Source organism: Corvus hawaiiensis, chromosome 4, assembly GCF_020740725.1.
Source record: "Corvus hawaiiensis isolate bCorHaw1 chromosome 4, bCorHaw1.pri.cur, whole genome shotgun sequence".
NCBI classification, from domain to species: Eukaryota; Metazoa; Chordata; class Aves; order Passeriformes; family Corvidae; genus Corvus; species Corvus hawaiiensis.
Genome location: NC_063216.1, coordinates 21037040 through 21059091, shown reverse-complemented (window position 1 = coordinate 21059091; position 22052 = coordinate 21037040). Strand labels below are relative to the sequence as shown.

The window sequence follows — 22052 nt, the reverse complement described above, 5'->3', positions numbered from 1 at the left end:
TCCTAATCAGTAGGATATGTGGGACTAGATTAATATCAAACAGGAATCAAATTCTTTTAGAAAATACCTTGTTTTCATTCTGCATTGGATTAAAGGCCAGAATTCTGTGAGATACTCGGTAAAATGAGACAGATTGTGCTCAGAGATGTTCAGGTCCCTACTGCTCTGGAATTTGCTTCATCCCAGGCACAAGCACCCCACAGCAAGCTATAATGTCAGTCTCCATGGGGTTATCCATTTGGCAGTGCTGCACATTCCTTGCACATGCAGCAATTAAATTTTGAGCAAAAAAGAAGATGACCCAGACAGGTTCAGTTTCTCCCACATGTTGACATTAGCTGAGAACCAAGAGAGTTCAAGTAACCCACTCCAAGCAACTGTAAGAGATAAAAAGAATTTTCATTTGAAACTGCAATGCAATGACTAAATAAGTAAATAGTATCTCATACATGTCCTGTCTCACAGAGATGTAAAGGGTATGCAGCCAACAATTACACTGAAAAGTGCATGTGATATGAAAGATTATACAAAGTAAATGTAAAGATTATTTCTAAAGAATTTAATTTACTAAGGCAGAAACCTTACCCAAGCAACCTACATTCTTGAGCTAGAGTCACAGAGGTATTTTTAAGGTATTAAAAGATGAGAATCTGTTGATGAGCATGGGATTAATGGAAGGACAGCATCTTCTCCATGGTGGTCTTTTATTTTTATTATTGGCATACACATATCAATAAATACCTTATTTAAGGTGGTAACATATCAGAGTACTCTTTTATCTTAATTGAAGTACATTATAAAATGTTGATCAGATGCCTTTTGAACAGACTTAACTCTTCTGATCTGTGTCCATAAAGTGTCCCAGTTACCTAACTTCCTAACATAATAAATTATTCTGGCATAAGTGGCCTTTATTTTTTCTCATTTGTGCGAAATTACTGTCATCATTTTTATCTTGTTCCATCCATAGTGATTTCCACATACTATTTCCTACATTGTCCTATAGAAGGTCTTACACTTGGGCCTACCAATAGGCTTAGAATTGATTGACAGCTTTACTAATGCACATGTGCTCTTTGACCAGAAGTCCATTCAGTCTGATGTGCCATCCTAGCAAATCTTCAGTATCCTGCAAGAAAAAAAAAAAAACATAAACAAAAATTAGCCTGGAAGATATATCTCGAATAACATTTATTCCTATATATTTACAAATCATTAGAATAATGTTCTCTATTCTACTTTAGTGAGGCTTTGAACTTTTAATTAAAAGAAAAACACAGAAAGGAATAGCACAAACTTTTTAAAACAACTTTCTAACTTAATGAATGCTTCTAATCAGCAGCTATGACATGTCACTTGGACTTAGCACAAAGTATCAAAGCCAGGTCCCCTCTAGGATCCCTTGGGGCTTTTATTGTCCTCAGTTTACACAGTCAAAGAACAAAACTGTGTGCCTCCAAGTCATCTAAAAACTATTTCAGGGGCAGCATGTGATTTTGCTCTTCATGCAGAGTGCATCGCTGCATTAATTGTGAATGAAAAATTAGTCATATTCAAATTCCAAATAGCTCACAGCCCAATTTGGCTGGCTTTTCTTTGGTCCCTTCCCATCAAGCAATCATGAAAATTTTAGAAGCTCGGTTTTGCATAAGAAGTCAGCTCTTTATTGATTGATGAACTGATAGTGAATCACCATGGTACATATGTTACCTCCCTGAAGAGAACATACATTTACATCATCATGGGAGAGATCCCCAGTTAATTCAGGGTAAGGGCAGAGAAGGCTCCAGCTTTCAGTTTCCTCCAGCACACTGAACAAGGACTCATTTCCAGGAAAAACAGGAGTTGCTTACCTCTGGTTTAGACTGAACTTGCACCTAAGTCTATACTGGGTAGATGTAATTACTGCCATGTACTGAAAGGTACTTTTTGCGTCCTTTTTGAACTGCTGTAAACAAATGCTGCTTCAGGACAAAAACATTAAGCCCAAAAGGACACATTTTATGGGCAGGGGTGCACAGACCATGGGTCATGGCCTACATTGGGGCACCACAAAGAACTGCTGTCTGTTTACCCTTGTGGACAGCTCAGCTCCACACAGCTGCTTCCTCACATGCAAGTGGGATAGGGAGAAAATTACAGGGGTACAAATGAGAAACCTTGTGGGCTGAGATAAAGACAGTTTACTAGGTAAAGCAAAAGTTGCACACCTAAGCAAAGCAAATGAAGGACTTCATCCACTCCTTCCCATCTGCAGGCAGGTGTTTAGCCACGTCCAGGAAAGCAGGGCTCCATCCCACCTAATAGTCAGGGAAGACAAACACAAACACTCCGAATGTCCTCCTTCCCTTTCTTCCCCCAGCTTTAGTTGATGAACACAACATCATATGGCATGGAAGATCTTCCCATGGTCAGCTGGGGTCAGCTGTCCCCACTGTGACCCTTCCCAATTTCTTGTGCCTCCTCATGAGCAGGGCAGTGTGAGAAGCCAAAAAGGTCCTTGATTCTGTCCCTATGTTCTCAGCACTGTTCTCATCACAAAACCCAAACAGCAATGTACAAACTTCTATGAGGAAAAATATTTTTTTCTATATCTTTTCAATCTTAGTAGCTTAAATGGAATGTAGTGGCATAAAAACTTGGATTCAATGGTTTAATTTTAAATTCTGGATCCCAGGCATGGTGCCTGATTCTGCCTTGCCTTGCATTTTCTCTCTACATCTGTGAGAGGGTGTCGTGGTTTGACGCTGATAAATTGAGACTATAAACATGAACTGTTTTCCATTGGAAACACAGACATGTCATAGGAAAGCATTGTGAGCAGATGGCTTTCCGAAGCCAAGCACCATGTAGGTGTGAGCTGTGCACAATTCCTCCATCTCAGACCTCTCCATTTTCTGCCCCAGCACAAGACAGAGACTGACAGAAGGGTTCGACTGGACTGCTTATGCTACAACTCATCTACTATGTCAACACTCAGGCTGAGGTAGGTAATAATTCCTTTGCAGGTTTTAAAGAGAAAGATTGAAACCACATCACCTCCTTCCTACCCTTCTTTTTTCATTTGCTGGTTATACGAGGGAGAAATCAAATATTGTTCTTTGCATGCAGTCAGTCACTGATTAAATGCAGTCACCTCCCTCTATGTATGTCCACAGTCTTTTAACACATTTACAAAGTGTCACACAAAAAAAATATTGGCCCTAGGCAACAGAGGAAAGGAAAATAAAGTTTAGCAAAATAAATGCACTTATAGTCATGGGTCTCAAAGAGTTTCTCTGAGCTTATTACAAGATCCAAAGAAATCTAATGAAACTTCAAGAGGATTTTAGAAAACAATCATCATGCTGTTACTCTGTGGATAGTGTCAAAAGTATGAAGCTAACAGAGAAGGCACTTGAAAAGACAATAAAACATCTCTTTTAAATTGAGTGTGCTAAATGTCACAAAGCCAATAGGAGTATCTTATTTCCACTAAATGCAGGAAGGACGGGAAACACATTTTTCCTGATAAACAACCCTGGTGCTCAAGCAAGTGAGATAATTACAGGTACACTTGTCTTGGGGATGGCATGTGGCACATGGGAAAAGAAAGACATCCAAAAGTCCCAGCTCATTCCCACTTCTCTTCTGTATTGCCAGAACCTACTGGGACAGGGCTCTCTAAGCTCTTCCTTACTTTCCCTCTCTCATTAGGATATTGCCAAGTCCATATAATGCTATAACCCCCTTTTAATCCTCTCTAAAGATTAACTAGCTGCCCCTAATACTGACATGATAAAGTCTAACACTTGCCTAATTGATCCTCCCTGTGTGGATATGAAGGTGAGAAAGTAATAAGCTTTTATACATTTATGGTTATAGTGAAACAGGAAAATCTTTGCTTCCTCTCACATATGTGTGGGAACATGTGCACATGTGCCTGTATATTGTGTATGTGTGCCTATATGTGGACACAGGCTGATCTCTGGGTGAGTGTTTAAGTGGGTGTCTCGTTTTTGTGGCTTACATTTCCAGAAGGTTGTCTGGTGGCATCTGATAGTTTATGAATGTGTGTTTGTTGTGCAGTAAAACTTTCCTTCAAAGACTCCCACAGCCCTGTCTGGGTTGCTGCCCGTAGGAACGCTGCAGGGAAAGGGAGAGCTTGTTTCCAGTGTCCATTTATCTGCAATAAAATTGCTTTCACTGTCCCACCAGAGAAATAAATCTGGAACTTGTGGCTACTGTACAGGTTATTATAAAATAGGTCAGTGACACTTTGACAAACGAACTGTATTCATTCTTGCCTCGCACTAGAGCTGCAGGGAACTTCAGCTTCCTTGAGATATGTGGGAAATAACAAGGTGGAATTATTTAAACATTATCAGGTAAAAACCTACAATGTGACTGAAATCAATCTTCACCTTCAGGGTCTCCTTGCATGACATCTAAATTAAGTCAGTTCCCCATCTATTTAGACAATAATTTTTCTCCATGCAGAATCTAAGGATTAATGGGTACTACTCCATCATGATACAAGGATGACATTTCAGAAGCATCTTTGACTTGTTACAGTCTTTCCTCACCAGTTCTGCAGTGCAGTTGTTTCAGGAGGCAATTTCCAAAGACAGAGGGACAGATATCATTTAGGATGTTGTGACACATCCTTCTAACTCTGTCACATGCACTCTCAGTGTAATGAGTGCCTTGTAAAGACCACAATCAGGGAGTAGAGTAATTGTGCCAAGATTAATTAAGAGAATTTATGAAATCAGAAATTTGAAATCGTTGAAGATATTAATTCGAATTAGAAGAGTTCTACTAAAAGCTAGACTGATAGAGTTGATGGATAGCTAGTTTTTTCCTCTCTCTTACAGTTTCTTGTTTTATTTCTTCATTCCCTTAGTTGAAGTCTAGTTCAAATCATTGAAAAAGATGTTTGTTCAACAGACCTTTGAAAATATTATTTTGAGTTTCTTGGTAATTCAAATTATTCACCTTTGTCAGGGGAGGAAAGACTTGTAGGTGGGTGAGAAAAAAAAGGCATGTATATATGTAGCCACTAATTTATCAATGCAGCACATCAAAGATGGAAATACTGACAGTGAATTTTTGCTTTTATCCACAACATTGAAAATTTGAAAAACAAACAAAACAGAAATCCTGCAATCATTTCTTGAAAAAGCAAATTTTCCCATTTCCTTAAGAAAGGCGATCTGGGAGGCAAAAATAATGTAATGTGAATATGTCATGATTTCTTTCCACTAAAGGAGACATATAAACCAGCATCATCATGGGTTTAATCATAGCATTTTTCACTTTGGGATTTCAGAACACTGCCAGTATTTATTTTTTTCCACTGGGTTCATCCTCAAGCTCTTGCTGAATATGCATAAATAAATTCCTGCCATATATATTCACCTTAAAGAGAAACAGTTTAATTGTTCTGGAGATGAGAGACTATGAATTAACATTAACAAAGAAGTTATGCCTTCATTGCAAGCATTCCTCAAGCATTCCTGAGGCAAAATTTTGAGGTATAGGAAACAACAAAGGAATTTCATGGACCTATTTCATCTCCAACATGAAAAGCCAAATTTTAGACCATCCTGGGTGCACTCGGCAGTAACTTAAAATCCAGAAATTTCTCCGCAGTCTACATGAACATTCACATATCAGCAAAAGTGTGCGGTTTGGGGTTGCCCAGAGCAGAGCCAAGAGCTGAACTCAATGATCCTTGTGTCCCTTCCAACTCGGGCTATGATTATATGAAAAGGGCTGTGTGCCTCTTTGCTCACAGACAGGGCAGAGAAAAGTTGGTGGCAGGATAATGACTCTTCTCCGCTAACTGTAGCATGTGAGGGAGCAGGACCAACACTAAGGATTTTGCACCATTTCAATTGGTTGCTGGTGTCAGGAACAGAATTTGAAGCTGCTAAACACTGCACTTCTTTTCCTAGTCCTCGTTCTGCTTGCAGCTTCTCTCTCGCTTCCTTGAACTTAAAGGAACTTAAAGCTTTATCTGGAGAACAGAGAAACAAACACTTACCCAAAGCTGAAACAGCAGCAAAAAGTATTCTCTCATCCTTTAAACAAGAAGTGTGTGCTGCTGTTGTTTGTGGCTGTGACTGTCAGATGGAGCTGCCGAGGCTTCCAGCACGTTGAGCATCAAGAGCCATTCATCACACAGCATCACACCTAACAGACTGGGATAGCCCTTGCCCACAGCTTTCCTCTTCTCTCATCCACTCTTCTAGGTTGCATCTAAACATCTGCTTGAGGAAATGAAGACAAACGCTTTTATGCTTTTTCCCTACAAATTGGTAATTAGAATTTGGGTTTTGGCGCACACTGAGAAAAAATAAAGTTAAAACAAAGCCAGTCATCAATAAAAATTCTTCAACAAAATGAGTGCTGATTCTTCTGTAAGCAGTGCCACACAGATACATCCATAAATAATCCCAGAGTACCACTGTGACAGTCGAGTCTGGCCAACAGCACAACACAGATCACGTGATTTTCAGGACTGAATTATTTCTGTTTGGACAAGAGTGTCCTCTGTGGAAGAATGATCATTTTTAATGCCACAGTTTTCAAGAATGAAGAATCCATCACAATTCAGTAGACATTCTTCCATGCCTAACTATATTCATGGTTTAAAATGTGCTTCACATTTTTGGAATTGTCTCTCAGGAATGATATTTGAAATGTTCAAGTTACTAGATGGCTTCGAGCTCAGAAAAAAAAATCAAATATTCTTTTTGCAGAACAGAATATATTGCTTTCCTAGAATACTCATAATTTGTTATTTTGGGGTTTTCAGTGTTTCAAAAATACAACTCTCAAACTGACACATCTGTCTGACCTTCAGTGTGGTTGTGGTGTATTATAGAGGCCCATAGGGCCTTTGCTTTTCCTTTAGACTTTGCGCCACTTGGAACTGATAACAACATATGGATGCTGGCTAGCACTCCCCTGAAAGAACCTGGAGTGATGGGAATGTTTACCTCACCAGACAGGCTTCCTGTAAAAGCTACTTCTTCTTCTTGCAATAAGGCACCTACCCTTGTTTGACCCTGCATTTGATGTCAGGATAATATCTTGCTAAGGATGACATGAGCTCAGTGTAATTTTTCTTCACTAGAAGCTCAGAGACAGTCAAAGGAGGAGATGGCTTCAGAGGAGGCAAGATCCAATTTAATTGTAAATATCTATAAGATTAGTGTGAGATAAATTGGTTTATGACCTATGATTAAAAAAGAGCTAAGATTTCAATTCTAGTGCGGTCCTTGGTCCTACTGTGTGGCACAGACACACACTTGTGGGCTCCTTATGTATGTGGTAAGTCAATGAAACAGCACAACAGCAGCCCTATCCACCTATTTCCTAAGTATATTTGTGTATCTTACACCACATACTCTGTACGAGTATACTGAATGCAGTCAATGTCAATAATTTTGTAGACTGAAAAATGGCAGTCAACAACTACTTGCATGCACTTGTGTATTTCAGATTTTTAAAAGGTAACTTTTTTTCATGTTTTCTTTTCCATACTAAGGGAAAAAATCCCATGTTTTTTCCATTGCAAGGTTTTTTCTTCCAGTTTAATGCTTGCGTCTTTCAAAGCCCCTTTAAAAGGAAATTTTGGCATGTCATGAAAACAAAGTCAAAAATGAAGTTTTTGCAAAAATTTAAAATAAGTAAAGTTTAGCTCCTCTGTGGCAACACTAAGTAGCTTTTGCAAAACGATTGCACTGAACAGGCTTACCTTTTCCAACACCTTCTAATATTAAAAAAAATTGACCCATGCCAGTGATTCCAACCCAAGGGTATTGACAACACATTATTTCTAACAGATAAGAGAACTAACTGATTGTTGCTGAGCTCTTGCTGAGCTCTGAGGAAAGGATCTTGTGAGAAAGTATCTCCAGCTCAAGAGTAACTGAGTGCTGAGATTTTTGCCTGAGGAGACCAGGAGGCTAATGTCACACAGGATCCAGAGCAATTCAATTAATTTAAGCAAAATGACAACTGAAGCTTCTCTAAAACTTTGCCTTTGTCAGCGCAAGGGCTGCAGACAAGATGCAGTCACTGTGCTCTTCTTTACAGAAGAGAAAATATTGTTATCTCCTATACAAAGTACTAATAAATGTTTGGAAACCTTTCAGATAGGAGTTAGGAACACTTGCAAGTAGAATTCAGTGTAAATCAGACAGATGCCTTTCCTCTGCCACCTCCCACTGTCATTGACAGTGACAATGAAACCATCCAGCAGATGCTGTATTGCTTTAAACCCTCAGAGCTAAAATGCTGTGCCGTGTACTTACAACATTTTAACATGACTGACATAATTTTTATAGCTCTTCATGGCACAGTGCACATCCACATGGCCACGAGTCAGACCCAAGTCTCGCAGCTGTATTTGCCCACCGTCATCCTTTATGTAAAGTGAGTGAAAATGTCAGCAAATGGGAGAGTGGTGGCTACAGGTGACTACAAATAGCCCCAGATCAGTCCAAAACTTGTGCACTAGGAGGATTCACCAAGCATGTTAAAGGCATGGTTCTAAGAGAAAATACTATATATTCTCAACAATATTCCCAAGTGGACTTAACTAACATCTCAAGATGCTAACTATATTGAAACCCAGCACTGCTCAAATCATGTCTCATTTTCTGAAGCATCCTCTGACACACTCCCATAGTCCTTAGGTATACTTCAAAGCTCCTTGTACAGGCAGATATCACCAGAAGATCATCCTTAGAGAAAGGAATCCTCCAAAAGATAAAACAGTCACAGTAGAACACAAGACTCAAATTTTATTTCACCTCCTAAGAGACTGATTCTTTTATATATTTTTTTCTTCCCTAAATGAGTTCTTTTCTTTGTATTATGTCTCTTGCTACTATGAAACTTCCTTCCTTCCTTCCTTCCTTCCTTCCTTCCTTCCTTCCTTCCTTCCTTCCTTCCTTCCTCCCTCCCTTCCTCCCTTCCTCCCTTCCTCCCTTCCTCCCTATCATAGCCACCTTTGGTATTGATTCAGTTTGGAGGATTTTGTGGTAATGTAGAAAAAGGATATAATTTTCAAGGTATCAAAGGTTTATCACTATGCTCTGGGGGCCACAGAGTGCTAAAAGGCACAAATGCCTGAGGCAAGGACAGTTTACATGGCACAAAAGACAATTCATAATAAATGATAGCCTGTTTCTAAGGATGAACTCATTTACCTTGGCTGGCTGTTGAGTTTAAAAATAATTATAAAGAAAAAATAAACTGACATACTGTACAGCCAAAATAGAAGTTGAGTAGGGAACAAACCAGCACCATACTGCCTGAAATTCCAACAGTTTCTGAATTGCCTTGAGATTATCTTTTTCTAACATCTTTTTTTTTTTTTCTTTTTGAAGTGAAATCAGTTCTCTTTGACTGAAATTTCTTGTCTTCCCTCATTACTTTTTGCTACTATTGCAACAGCAGGGAAATGTGTTGCTACTAGATATCCATCAAAAAACTGGGCTGAAGACCCTGTGCCAAGAGGGGAATGAGGTATTTCCCTGTCCTGGGAGTGCTGTGCTGGAGCCAGGTATGCAGACAGGAGAAATCAGCACTGCTGACTGATTGGTGAATGGGTAGAGCTGGGACACACAGGCAGAACTGCTGACAGCAAGGGAATGTGGCTAGAAGATCTCTGACTCTGGCAAAAAACGTGGGCCAGCCTATGGGCCTGTACAAGCCCTGGCACCAGCTCTGTTTTGTCCCCATATTGTGCTCTTTTTCATTGCAAAGGATTTATCTTCCTTTCTAAATAGACTAAATCAAAATCTGAAATAAAGGAATGATCTTAAAGAAAGTGAACCCTCATTTGCTACCTGAAATAAAGATTTAGTAAAACCAACATATTTTTATGAAAGCAAACCAAGCCACTACTAAAAATCTGTAAGGTTGCATGAATAAATAATATTTATATTGGTTTGGCCAAAGTCTATATTAGTGCCTCTAAATTGTCAAAAGCCAGTTCATAAATTTTATGTTGAACTTCCCTCTTGCCCTCAGAAGAAGGGCTCCTTCATTAATACCAAATTCACAGTATCCCTGCTACATTCATTCCTCATTTTCTTTCTGTAACTATCCTGTGAAGACTAACATCAACAGGGTAAAATTGGGAAAGAGGACACCAATCCACAGCTATAAATTTAATTTGTGAGTGGTTAGTCTGCCAAGCATGATAATTTCCTAACACAGAGTTCTTACATTTTACTTAAGCTTCAATTAACAGGACTTTCTTCCTCTGGTGCACATGGAAAATGGATTCTGACATATTTACTGCATAAGTACCTTCATCGCTGAGGCTGGCTCCTCTCAGACCACACCTGTTAGTAGGAGAACCACAGATGTAATTTATTGCTGGTACAAATGAGTGAGCCCACAGATCATTCCCTGGAGGAGTATTTGTATCCCTACTGTTGCCTTTGGAGATGGCAAAGGTTGGTATGGGATATTTCCTTAAACCTTCCAATCTGACCCTGCAAAGTCATATTTAAAGTGGGGATTATTTTCCTGTTCCAGCTGGATAAGACACCACAGTTGTTAGACCAGCAGTTCAGAGATTTCAGGTCACCATGAAGAAGAACATACAACAAACCTCGTTAAAGCCTTAGTGTCTCCTCCTGAAATGCTGATACCTCAGAGATCAAAGACCCTACCAGGATATGGTCTCATGGTTTCAAAGCAGTATGATTTCCAGTTTGGAAAGCCCCTATTTGTCCACAATCAATTGCTGCGTGTATTTATTTTGTCCCTGCGGTGACACAAGCTCGTCTGTATTTGTCAGACTCTAATGTCAACTCTGGCTTCCATTAGCTATGGAAAGGTTGCTATCACTAATCCTACTAATAACAGCATCTTGCCAGGCCTCAGTTGCTTAATGGACTTGCAAAATGCACACAGCTAGTGATTTCCTTCATTTGCTGTCAAAACTAAGGTCAAAAATAATCTCAGGAGACCCTAAACTTGACCTTTTCAAAACTTTATGCTTGTCAAATTTTACTGCAGAGGATGAATTATCAATGCAAGCAGTAGGAGAGCAGCAGCTCGATGTGCTCAATGCCTTGCACTGATTCAGGTAAATGGACGTTTGCACGTCAGCACAGATCAGAATCAGAAAAGAGGGTGATCCGTCAGTGGTGCTCACAACAGATGTGCCAGCTCCTGTCCAAAACAGACCTTTTTACCATTAGCATTGCCCTGAATGCATTCTTCACTTCCCATGTGCAAGAGCAATGAGGCTCACAGTAAAGTAATGCCATCCGTATTGCCTCCCACTCCTCCACAGTTAGCTTTGCTTTTAAAAGACTGCTGCAGGCTCTATTAATTGTGGGAAAGAATCGAGAATTGTGCAGGAAACCTATTTCCCCTCAGGGAAGGAGTGGGCCATAATTTCATTCCTTAACATTATAAATTATGGGAGATTTTCTTTTTTTTTTTTTTTTATTTTTGAAAGGTTAGAAAATGCTGTGGAGATTAATAACATCACTGTTATTAATTATAACCCACCAAAATACATATTTCTACAATGAGGAGGGAGTATTCTCAGTGGGAGATTATTCTGCTGGAGAAGAGAAATTACTTAGGAAATAGCCATGCCTGGGTCAACTGACAGAAAGCAATTAGAGCTTTTCCCCCACATGTAGGAAACAGGCAACAGTATAATTGACTCATTGTACTTTTTGAAATAAACCAGTAAGAGAATGCACAGAAAACATAACTGTGATAACTTGTGCCAAACTAGAGTCAGATCCTGGGAAACAAAATGACAGCGAAGAAATCCAGCAAGACTGAGGGAGGTATGAAGATATCCTGACATCAGTAGCAGATTAGACAGCTAGACTGACAGACCACTTATAAATAATGATGCAGATGTACTTACCATAGCATGTGAACATATTTCACTTTTTTATCCCACCCTCAGGTGTTACATATTCTTTTAACTCTGGGCATGTACATGCACGAGGGAAGCGACAAAGATATTTTATAAATGGTCTACACACGCAATCCATGTCATACAAGCACACCTGCAGTAGAAATAGAATATAATTTCTAAAATGAGTTACATTCTGGATCTAAATAAAAGCTTGTAGATACCTACAGGGAGAGGCTGTAGGGTGCTGAGAATCTTTTTAGAGTTCACAGACAGTCTGGAATCCATAATGCATATTTTCAGTATATATTCATAGAGCTAGCAAAACAGTGAATGCAAGCTGAGGCATTATGCCACCAGTTTTTGTTGGTAGGCCAGTGGCACCTGCTCTGGGAAGTCAGAAGATGGGCACAGGATTTTATCCAGAAAAGGTGGCAGTCAAACCAGAATTCTTTTGCTTACTACAACCATTTTATGCCCTTTCTCAACAAGAAGGAAAAAATAAGGAAAAAAAGTAAAGGAAGCAAACACAAGTGTGACTCAGTTTGCAGGCACTGCAGTTTCATCTCAGTGTATCCTTCGTGGTTTGTGGCATTTAATTATGTTTCTAGGTCTTTGATGGTCATTTTTAAAATAATAATACAATTAAATTAAAGTGTATAGTTCTACTAACTGATCTATGCTTCTTCTGTGCTTTATATTTCCTGCAAAGTTTTCAGGCCACAATAAAAATGCATTTTTTTGTCCCAAGTTGAAATAAGTGACATTAAATATTGTCTGGAACAGGAGACCAGTGATTTTCAATTAACATTAAATAGGAAACTGCTTAATATCAATTGTTATTAAATGGGCAAATTAGCATTAAATTAAAGCTAATAGCGCAGGCAAAGTTTTCCATTAAGCAAGCCAATATTAAGTGTATCCAATCTTTTACAGTATTCACTATTTCGTTTCCTCAGCTGAAAGACGTTTCTTGATAAATAAGCATTTATCCAGTTTATGCCCCTCCAGCTACCAACTTCATCTGATCTCTATTACTAAAATTCAGTGAATCAGGCATTCTTGCACATTTTGCTGTGCATTAATTCTATGGCTCCTGCCAACTAATTGTCCTGTTTTCAAACTTCTTCTTTGAGCTTCATCTCACGTGTACCATTAACTATCTTGCTGTTCCACAGGATGAAATAATTGTGTTTGATGCTTCTCCAGTTTAGATGAGGGCCAACTCCTGATATTGATAGAACAGTACTGCACAGGGAAGAAACAAATGCAGAAAAATGCTTGATATTTTTAAAAATGCTCAGAACATCCTCCTCATTATAGAGCTGGTAGCTTCTAAGATTCAGGAATCATTTTTAAAAATGAGCAGTGCGTGAATCAAAAAACGGTCATGTCAGGATGTTTATTTACTTTTTACTGGCTGAATAATAAATAGATGTTGAGTTGCATGGTGGGAGGGTACATGCCATGAATTTTACTCAAACAGAAAACCTAGGAGGAATATATGTGTTGAACCATATCTGAAACCTACATGTTTGGAAAGAGATGAGAGAGTACCAGACAGATCTGTACTTCTGAGATTCTGAAGCTCGTCTGAAAACTTGTTTGTGGGGTATGTTAGGATACAGCTTGAAATTTGAATTATTCTGAACCAAACCAGCCATGTGTTTTTCTTAGTCACTAGATGGGCCTGAAGCCATAGAGTGAAGGAGACCCTTGGAACTCTGACTCCCATCTCCTGTTGTCGCAGAGATCATGTTCTTAAACTCCTGTTACAACTTTATCAAACTAACTTGAAAGTTAGCATGGCAGTTTCACAAAAGCAGCAGCTGTGTCTGGCTTGTTGAGTTAGGAATTCAAATATCTTTCCAGAAGAGGATTAGAGACATAGGTGGTGTATTAGCAAAATCAAAGTATAAATATATTTACATTTTAAAAGAAAATTTTCCTTTTCTCACCTAAAGATGGGGTGTTCCATAGCCTAAAATATATTTTTCAGTGAGTTTCTGAAAGCTTCAGCTTGAATGGTCTCATACAGATGAGCTGGTTTACTTCCAGCTAGAAGCAATTCTTGCCATCTAAATGTATAAACATTTAGTCTTGCTGAATTGTCTCCGGAGAGAAACCAGAACAGCATTATAGAGGAATTTTGTGCAAAACAACTTGTCCTGTGTTTGTGAAGTGGCAGCATGTTAGAAAACTGGTGCGACAGTTTGATGGGTTTCCATGGAAACTGCTAGACTTGAACGCATGGGTGCACAAGCAAGCTTGCCAGGTGCCCGTTATTGGTTCAGAGGAAGGAAAAATTACATTTCCATGACAGCCATAGATTAGCTGAGCAAGTCTCTTTCCAAAGTGATGTACTTGCAAAAATAGATAAGCACCAACCAGACTAAAATTTATTTGCTTTATACAGCAAACTGTGTAATTTGATCTCCCCTTGAAAATGGCCAGATTGCAGTTTCTGCCCATTGAGTGTTTCACCTAAGAAGTTATGGTCTTCTGCTGCAAGGTAATTTTATGGGAAAAAAAATTAATAACCCAGCAGGTAGGATGAAGAAACCAGAATTGAAATGGAAGAATTATTCCCTCAAAGAGAACCACACAAGCATTTTTGACACCAGTGAGATATGTAATAGAATAAACCACAAATAGGGCTTATTTGATAATCCTTTACATTCACTGCACTTGTCTGCTGGGCTTCTTCTAAAAATCTGAGCACAACTAGGCCGTCAGCTACTGCAAATCACTATTGCTTTGATGAAATGAGTGTAATACTGAAAGCTTCTTTAAGCTGGAGGTATAACAGAGTACTCTTCAATGGGCAGGTATAGGTTAGGACCAGGGGACTGGCTGAGTTGTACCTTGTGCCTCCGGTGTGCTTTCTCATTGTGAGTCTGTTGTCTTTTTCATTTACTCTCTGAGCACAGCTTTTGACTAAGCAATGCAAATAACCAGAATTTCACTGTCACATCACGTGAGAAAGGGGATGAAGAGTTCAGGAGATAATGGCAAGGAGGCGTAGACCCCTGAAAAATTGTATAGGAATACACTTCAGGAGTGAACAGGTAAGAAGCCTTTCTGATGCCACTTTAAAATTATTAGTGGTATCTGAATAAAATCTCACAGAAGTCAGTTCACCAACTTCAGCTGACAAGGAATTTGGTTTTATATACAGGGTAATACTCAGGGAGGAGAAAAATGGGCTGTATAGAAGACATGTAAGAGGAATTATAGAGACCCTGAAGCATCTGGCCTAAATCCAAAGAACACAGTGCAAGGGTAAAAACTCAGATGTTTTGCTGTTTTTCCTAGATCCATGAGTTTCTTGCACAGTTGGAAGTGAAAACCTTGCCAGTACAAAAGGTTCTTCTAGTACTCAGAATTTCTGAGAAAACCAACTTTTCAACAGACTGCCTTCAGGTATTGTGCTCTGGGAAACAGCTCGTGTGTGTCCAAGTACTTGGAGGAGGTAATCACATCCCTGGAGCTTGCTTCTCTGAAGGGAGTCTACACCCAGGGCATTTACAAAAGGCAACTAAGACAATACTGTAACTTACTGAGCCCAAAGAAACCTTACAACTACTTAAGCTTATTCCTACATAAGCCAGAACAGCCTAGTAAGTCACCAAGGTGCCCGTCACTGAGCAAAAGCTAAGGACTTTTTTGAATGGAGCCTCAGAGCTCTGTCATTGCTCAGAAGGGCTACTCCTACACAGCTGTTAGAAAATGAGATCAGATCTTGGATCACTATAACTATCAATTAAAGCCTCACCTATACCAAGTCCAACAATTTGGAACAATTTTTTTGATGGATCATTAGGCATATACCAAAAATGGCTTTGTACCTCCTCAGCTACAGTGAAGACTATTCTTCAGTCACTTAGATTATCCATTACACTCAAATTCAGATGTCTGAAGTACTACCTGTATGGATCTACCTGTGGTTCAGGTGTCTGAACTCCCAGCATAGTCGCTGGAGGTCTAGGGCTTGTCCATTTGTCCACATACTGCTGTTTCAGTTGTCCTGCAGTATCTTTCCTGACTTTCATTTATGTGCAGAAAAGCACAGGGTTCCTTTGTGTCTTGTGTCATACTTGCCAGTGCAAAGATGATACTTCAGGTTCCTTAAAAGAATTTCTGTTGATTAGATATTTATAAAAAAAAAAAAAAAGCTACTTAAAACATTGACTCTCCTCTGACTAGAATGGGTACTCATGCACCCAACACATATGAAGATCTCTCTTTCATATTCCTAATGCAGATGTCTCCAATCTGGAGCTGAATATAATCCTCACTTCCAGCCCCTCTTTCTAAACCATACATAGTTGTTTATGGGTCTTTATCCTTGGCCACATGCCAAATGGTATCTCCAGCATCAAATATTCATGTCAATAATAAGTAATTGTTTAAAAAAAATGTATTTCACACAGCAGTCTCCTAATTGTATATGCATATGGCTTTACACTAATTCAGTGATACCTGTGTAAAAAGACCAGGAGCTCCACGGAGATTAGCAGCAACAGTCAATGGAAGCCTCTGCATTAAAAACATTGTTTTTTAATCCTTACTTGCTGTTTAAAGCATGATTTCTTTTCAAAACCCATGGGTCTTTCATAAAGAAGTAGGTAACTGCATCCTCTTTAAATGTAGATCTAAGCCTTTCTGAAGGGTCCAGCTAGGAGTCCTTCGGAAGGGTAGCTGCTGAGACACACTATTCCTGTTGCCAATGGGCCACTAGTGTTCTAGGAGTAGAGGAGGCATGAATGAGTGTTATCACCTGCAGAGGGCAGAGGCACAAGGCAGCCTGTGAGCCCCATACATCATCCAGTGGGCTGGAAACAGGACAATGTAACACCTTCAGAAAAGGCACGAGCAAGTGTTTGGTACACTGTCCATTACAGCCCGTGGTACTTTTCCATTCTTTCATTCAACTAAATCACAGCTTCAGGATAAAAGGATGTGACAAAAAGAATCTTGTGCAAATGTATTTAGTATAATGGCTGAATGAGCTGACTCTAGGAGAATCTTGCATGTTCGAGCAATTTTTTCTTTCTGGCTTTTCTTGACACTAATTCTGTCTCTGGCTTCCCATAATACATAAACGATATGGAAGTTAAAGCATGAGTGAAGATCAAACAAAAAGTCACAGTACTTGAACACTGTTATTCTTACTTTCCTGGATGAAGTAATTTGCATTACAATAATGCAAACTGAGTTACCCTAAACGAATGTCAGTGTTGTAAACTAAAGACACAATACTGGACAACAAGATGCTGGCTAAAGGATTTGCAGGACATTTTTCAGTTAATAAGACATAAATTTTCCATATTTTTGAAGACGAAGTTCAAATCAGGAAGACTCAAAATACTATATTTTTGAAAGGAAGCAAAAGATACAAGCTGTCAGCAGCACCCCATAACTTCCCTTTTGAATACATGCATGTAATGTTAACTATAGTTCTTATCTCTCTACTGATAAGAAGTCTTTGCCAAGTAGAAGATTCGCTAGTTTACCTGCTCTTAGCTGCAAATGACATCCTGCAACCCTTTCAAACCTATCAGAAAGTATTGGTCACATAATGGGGTTTGAATATAGCAAAGGCTTGTTCTACACTGGGTATAACCACTCTCTCTGTGGAATAAGAGTATCATAAAAGTATATGAAAAGAAAAAATATGAAAACAAGTAGAGAAACATGAAACAATTCTGGAAAAGTCCATTGACCTGGGCAGTGGGAATCTGAGTTTCAAGATGTTTAAACTCACATAGCACGCATTCTTACAAATACACACATTATCCAAATACTGCAGTCAAATGAGAATGTCTCAATATATAACACCATTCCCTCAAGTTTTGTACAGGGTTACTCAAAAAAGAGCCTTAGAAAAGGTTTCCACAGGCCTGGAACATGCTTTGAATTCAGGTTCTACAGCTTTCACTCATACTGAAACGAGATACTGTGAAAAAATAACTTTGGCCATGTGACAGCAAATTAATGAGTCCTATGAATAATGCATCAACCAGAGTGATAACATTCTTGTCTTTAGTGTAACAAGACAGGAATCTGGTGAAGAGCTAAAGCATGTCATGGACTACTTGCAAGATCTCCTTTACTTTTAAAAACGTTCCTCAGCTGTTTTGGGTGTATTTTGCAAAGCAAATACTCCTGGCTGAAATAGTTATCACTTCTGCAGATGTTGGAGGATTTTCCTTCTGGGAAGAACTGGACTCATAAGGCAGGAGCAGCTTGTATTTTCATGGAAGTTTCCCTTGGAATGCAGATATTCTATTTTGTGAACCAGTAACCTGAATAAGGGACACAGATGTGCTCAATGTAAAATGTACATTCAGTTTGTCTGACCTAATTCTTCAGAGTCAGCCACAGCTGAGTACCTCAGGAACAGAACAACCACTGCACCAGGAGCCAGCTAAGGGCTTGCAAATCCTCTGATTCATTAAAGAGTGATGCACATACTTTTGGAGTTTAACCAAGCAACAAATAGATGCCAAGGTTTAAAACAAAGTCTATACTTCCATGTTGGCATGTACAAGTCTTCCAGGACTGGGGCACAAGCCAGTAAGAAAAGTTGCCCTCATCAGGGACTCATGAACTCTGCTGCAGCTCCGTAACACGTGTAGCACGAGCTGGGAGAATAGATTTCCCATTGTACTGTTCACTTCTCAGCAACACTTCATAACTGTAGGCTGTTCAATTAACGTTTGACTGCAACAGGATTCTTTTAGATTGGCTCAGTGCATCCCTCAAATTCATACAATCATTGGAATGCTGGCTGGAAGAGATCTCTGGATGCCTCTGGCCCTGTCCCCCATAGGAGGCAGGGCTGTTGCCAACACTAGATCAGATCAGATCAGCTCTTGCTTTGCCTGGCTGAGTCCCAAGAACTTCCAAGGGCAGAGAGTCCCTGACTACTCTGGGTAACCTGTTCCAGAGCTGCACCAGCCTCACAGTGAAGAAGTTTTTCCTAATGTTCAATCTGAACCTGCCAAGTTACAACATGTGACTTTTGTCCCTTTTTATATCACTTGCCACTCTTAAGAGGAGTTTGTCTCAGGCACCTCTGCAGCTCCTGAGCAGGTAGCTGTATTCTGTGGTTAGTTAGACTAATCTCTTCACCAGCCTGGACTAGCCCAGCTCCCCAGTGTGTCCTTCTAAGTCTATGCTCCAGGCGTCTAAAAATCCTATTAGTCTTCTACTCAATCTTCTCTTTTCTCTCCCTTTTCTCTTGGGTGGCAAAGTCTGCAAACATGAAACTACTTCACCATTGCCAAACTATCACATCCCCATGGCCTGCTGGCCATGCTGCCTCTGCCATTGCCTGCTGTGCAGTCCGTGTTGATTGCAATGAGAGTGCACTGCTAACTCACAGCATGGAACCTCCTCTAACTCAGTACTCGTGCCTGCTGTTATTCCTGCAGAGCTTTGCACTCCCCTTCTGGCACTTCATGAAGTTCCTGTTGGCCCAACACTCAAGTTTCTTTGGATTGGAACTTTGCTGTTCAGCATGTTAAGCGTTCCCACAACTTAGCATCATCTGCAAATTTGCTGAGGGTATGTTCTGTCCCCAAAGTTGAGAAATTAATGTTAATACAAGCTACAGGAATTAGTACTGATTAGATGTTATTCTGTGGTGCTCCCATAGCTCATGTGAGAAAAATGAATCATCCCAGTCAGGATTTCTAGTTCCCAAGAAGCATCCAAGTATGGAATGCCAGAGTCCTCAAAGCAGAAACATCTGCTGAAGAGTTCTTGCTTGTAGCAGCACATATACTCAGGATGAGTGCAAAATGAAGAGAGAAAAAGACACGCGCAAAAAGAATTAGTGACAGCAGAACACATAAACTGGTTAATAAAATATGGATGAGAAACAGCAGAGTGGAGAGTATTTGCCGTTTTCATTTTATCTATAGCAATTTTATTTATCCTCCCCAATGCACAGCGTACCTTTTGGTACCTCAGAAATAGAAACTGAAAACACAAGCTTGCAGTCTCTAATATTTTAGCCATAGATTTCTTCATACATGTAAGGAATCAGCTTCCCCCTCCACCAGGGGAATATTTCTGCAGGTGAGTAACAGCTGATGATATCCTATTGGAGAAAGTGTGGATTTCTAGGGACCAGGATCAATCTGCACTCAGACCAATAAAAAGGAAACCAACTACCTGATGTTTTCTTAGAGCAGTTTTCCTGATTCACTCTTCTTTTCTTCTCTAGAAAAGGTGTCAAGCAGGCTATTTTCACTTAGCACAAGGTATTTTATTTCATTAGGATAGAAGTTATCTCCATTTTTCTTGACCCTACCTTTCACATATTTTTCCTGAGGACAAGAAAGCTTGAGCATGCAGTATCACATCATATCTTTGTTGCAGTTTGGTCATGGCAAGAGAAAGAGGTATTTGAGACCCACAAGAGGGCAGTTCCTTTTGATAGAACTGAGAACTCACATGTCTCCAGAAGCAAACTCATACTTTTTTTTCTCTTGAAGGAGGGAAGAAAAATTTAAAAGACAGGTCCCTCAAGCCTGAATGAGAACTTGGTGAGTGACCAGGATTTTTTTTTTGAGGGATCATGTTGATCCTAACAGAGAAAGTTCCTTCTGTGCTAAAGTCCATCAGAATACACCCTTACATGGCTTTGCCACCAAGAGGCTCCCATGCATTCTTTAACAATCCCTATGACCTGAAAATCAGTTTTCTTCACGTTACATGTTAGCCTAAATCTCTGCAGGACCACTGAGGGAGGACTGTCTGTTCCTCTAGTGACACAACACTGGATGTCTCCCTGGGTCCATCAGCGTCCACTCTGCACTTGCATGCTCAGAGCAGTGGCATAATCAGCCCTCCTTGCACTAGTAAACAGTTAATACACAGAAGTGGAGTAGCTACAGCCCTTGAGATTGTTTCTCTATTCAAATAATCTGATGGGTGCAGAAGAACAGTTCAATCTCTGCTATTAATCAAACTGATTTAGGCTCACACATACTAGTGTTATAAATCACCTGACAATAATTTGAATTTTTTTTTTTTTTTAATTAGAACTGGTTTATTTTCTTAATGGAGACAAACCTGAAATACCTTTTGTGAAACATCTCCACTCAAGCTATGTTAAAAGGCTCAGTGAGCACCTGGAGAGGGAAGAAGCATGAAGTGATCACAGTAATTTAGCCTGTTATGTTAACATTTGGCCTTCAATATAAAGCCTTGACTACCCTTGAGCCCTACACATCCTCCAACAGAAACAGAACTGCAAAAGCATTTTACGACAGAGAGAAAACCCAGCAAGAATTATGTCTCCTCAGGATGGTGTTTTTCCTTGAAATTCTGAGTCAAGGAGAACCTGAGAAATTCTCCTTTGGCACCAAGAATGCACTAACTTTCCCCACATATGGTGTCTTCACCTGTTTTTCCTCCTCTCATCCCACAATGTAGAGCTAAGCTGTGCAATCCTTCCTTGCAGTGAAGAGCATTTACTCAGGTGGGAATTAGACATGCAAGTGAGAACTCACTACCAAAAGTAGCTGTAGCAAAGGGTTGGTTTAAATTTCTTTTCACTCTAGGCTCAGCTGGAAGAGCAGGGCACTTTGTGGGCTCCGGCTGAAGTGCATGGGGAAGTCACCAACCTCCTTTGGCCTGTGCCTCACTAGCTGCTGTCAGAGCAGGCTGTGTGTGTTTGATTTGGCTTTTGCCATCAATTTGTACAAATTATTCCTGAGCTAAGTCTATATAATACATCAACTCCCAGGTCCATTTCCTTGCAGGTGTGTGCTCAGCAGAGATCGGTCTATAAAAGCTGCCATCAGCTATTGTCAAATCAGAAGTGGGAAATGTTATTAGTGAGAAATGCAGTTCTTTTTTCAACTAGCTATGAATCAATGCTCTATTGCTTGTTTATTGAATTAGAGAATATGAGCAAAATGATACCATTATGCCCAAGGAATGTTTTTCCTTTTTTTGTTTTTATAATGACACTGCATGCACTGTCACTGTGTAACCTCACTTCCTCTGGATTAACACAGCCTGCACTGTGGGGTGCCTCACAGTTTGAGAACTAAAGTGACGACAGTGTCTCAATCCAATGGCCAGGCTGAAGGGAACAAGAAGCCATGAATTGCCCAGAGCTATTTGCTGGGGAAGA

General features: G+C 39.7%; 1 long non-coding RNA gene across 1 annotated transcript; it reads right to left on the bottom strand.

Annotated features, from left to right (window-relative positions):
- Window positions 1-690: 690 nt before the first annotated feature.
- Window positions 691-12047, bottom strand: LOC125324374. The gene is made up of 4 exons (XR_007202951.1): window positions 11906-12047; window positions 6029-6251; window positions 2211-2300; window positions 691-1129 (listed from the first exon to the last, which is right to left on the bottom strand). It is a non-coding gene; the product is annotated as an uncharacterized LOC125324374 (long non-coding RNA).
- Between the last annotated feature and the right edge of the window lie 10005 nt (window positions 12048-22052).